Here is a 2500-nt window from a genome sequence, read left to right on the forward strand (position 1 = left end):
GTGTAGAATAAGTGGGAGCAGCAATGCGCCGGTGAAATACCACTACTCTTATCGTTTTTTTTACTTATTGGATGGAGCGGAGGCGGACCGCAAGGTCCACGTTCTGGACTTAACGCCCGTCTTCGGACGGGCGGATCCTCGTCCAAGACACCGTCAGGTTGGGAGTTTGGCTGGGGCGGCACATCTGTCAAATGATAACGCAGGTGTCCTAAGGTGAGCTCAATGAGAACAGAAATCTCATGTAGAACAAAAGGGTAAAAGCTCACTTGATTTTGATTTTCAGTACGAATACAAACTGTGAAAGCATGGCCTATCGATCCTTTAGTCTTTAGGAGTTTTAAGCTAGAGGTGTCAGAAAAGTTACCACAGGGATAACTGGCTTGTGGCAGCCAAGCGTTCATAGCGACGTTGCTTTTTGATCCTTCGATGTCGGCTCTTCCTATCATTGCGAAGCAGAATTCGCCAAGTGATGGATTGTTCACCCACCAATAGGGAACGTGAGCTGGGTTTAGACCGTCGTGAGACAGGTTAGTTTTACCCTACTGATGAAGTGTTGTTGCAATAGTAATTCTGCTCAGTACGAGAGGAACCGCAGATTCAGACAATTGGCATTTGCACTTGCCTGAAAAGACAATGGTGCGAAGCTACCATCTGTTGGATTATGACTGAACGCCTCTAAGTCAGAATCCGTGCTAGAAAGCAACGATGATTACCTCCAGAGAACTTTAGGCGAACCAGAATAGAGGGTTTCGGCCCTCATGCGTCCCAAAGTGCCAAGGGGGACAAAAGCTCCCAAGGCACTGCCGCTAGCAAATTCTAACGTTTCTGGAGATAAATCCTTTGCAGACGACTTAAATAAAGAACGGGGTATTGTAAGTTGTAGAGTAGCCTTGTTGCTACGATCTTCTGAGATTAAGCCTTTGTTCTAAGATTTGTATCACATCTTTTTTTTGACAAGGTCAAAAGTCCTCCTCACACCTCACACCATGAAATATTTTTTAAGTCAAAGGTCCTCCTCACACCACAAAATATTTTCAAAGTCAAAAGTCCTCCTCACACAATTTAATATTTTGTAACTGAAAGGTCCACCACAAAACCCAATTCTTTTCTAAGTGAAAAGTCCTCAAATTTTTAGAAAAACTCTTAGAAAAATTGTTTGGTATGAGAAGGACCTCGACTTCGAAAATTCTGTGGTGTGGGGAGGTCTTTTGACCTACCAAAAAAATTGTGGTGTGAGGAGGACCTCTGACTTAGAATTAGGGTTTGAAATGGGGTTAGGGTTAGGGTTAGGTAAGTGTTAGGGTTAGGAAAAAGGTTTAAATGATATTTGGAGAGGTTTTTCGGGTGTTTAGAGGCTATTTATGCTATGTAACGAGTATTTGCTTATATACTTGCTTATATACTTAGGTCAACAATTTATAGCAAAAATGTGTTCCAGCCAAGTTCTTTTAGACGCTCTTTCGAATGGCAAACATTCCGATTGAAAATGGCGACCTACCAAAATCCGCACTTTGCTTCCCCGTCCATATAGAGGTGAGTATTTGACTTTGCTTCCGTCAGAGTCAAGGAAACACATTGAAAATGGAATCAGCATACAAGAAAACCTAGTTTGGGATAGGTTTTGTGCCTTCCGTGGTATTATAACCATAGAACTGCTCCTGAGGGGGGTAGGGTAGGCCCACCAAAAGTGCACTTCTGGTTAGGTCGCTAATTTCTAAAATAAATGTGTCCCAACCAAGTTTTTTTGGACGCTCTTTCGAATGGCAACATTCCTGATTGAAAATGCCGACCTACCAAAATCCGCACTTTGCTTCCCCGTCCATATAGGGGTGAGTATTTGGCTTTGCTTTCGTCAGAGTCAAGGAAACACATTGAAAATGGAATCAGCATACAAGAAAACCTAGTTTGGGATAGGTTTTGTGCCTTCCGTGGTATTATAACCATAGAACTGCTCCTGAGGGGGGTAGGGTAGGCCCACCAAAAAGTGCACTTCTGGTTAGGTCGCTAATTTCTAAAATAAATGTGTCCCAACCAAGTTTTTTGGACGCTCTTTCGAATGGCAACATTCCTGATTGAAAATGCCGACCTACCAAAATCCGCACTTTGCTTCCCGTCCATATAGGGGTGAGTATTTGGCTTTGCCTTTGTCAGACTCAAGTAAAAGCATTTAAAATGGAGTCAGCATACAAGAAAACCTAGATTGGGATAGTTTTTCTGCCTACCGTGGGATCATAACCATAGAACTGCCCCTGAGGGAGGTAGGGTTAGGGTTAGCGTTAGGTTAACGTTGGGGTTAGGATTGAAGACAGAAGATTGGTGATGTCAGGAGGACCTTCTTAAAACAAACAGAAATACACTTATTAGGGGACTAGGGCCAGTGGACTCAGAAATGTCTTTCGTAGCAGTCTCCTATAAGAGTATTTTTCTCTGATTTAGGTGACTCCTCCTCACACCACCATTTTTCTTAGTCGAAAGACCTCTTCACAGCACGACTTTCCTG

At 43.1% G+C, this 2500-nt stretch overlaps 1 pseudogene; it reads left to right on the forward strand.

Moving 5' to 3' along the window:
• LOC146447507 (large subunit ribosomal RNA) lies at nucleotides 1-936 on the forward strand (annotated as a pseudogene; the record flags this gene model as incomplete).
• Between the last annotated feature and the right edge of the window lie 1564 nt (nucleotides 937-2500).

This window comes from Pavona decussata, unplaced genomic scaffold, assembly GCF_977016875.1.
Source record: "Pavona decussata unplaced genomic scaffold, jaPavDecu1.1 SCAFFOLD_2115, whole genome shotgun sequence".
NCBI classification, from domain to species: domain Eukaryota; kingdom Metazoa; phylum Cnidaria; class Anthozoa; order Scleractinia; family Agariciidae; genus Pavona; species Pavona decussata.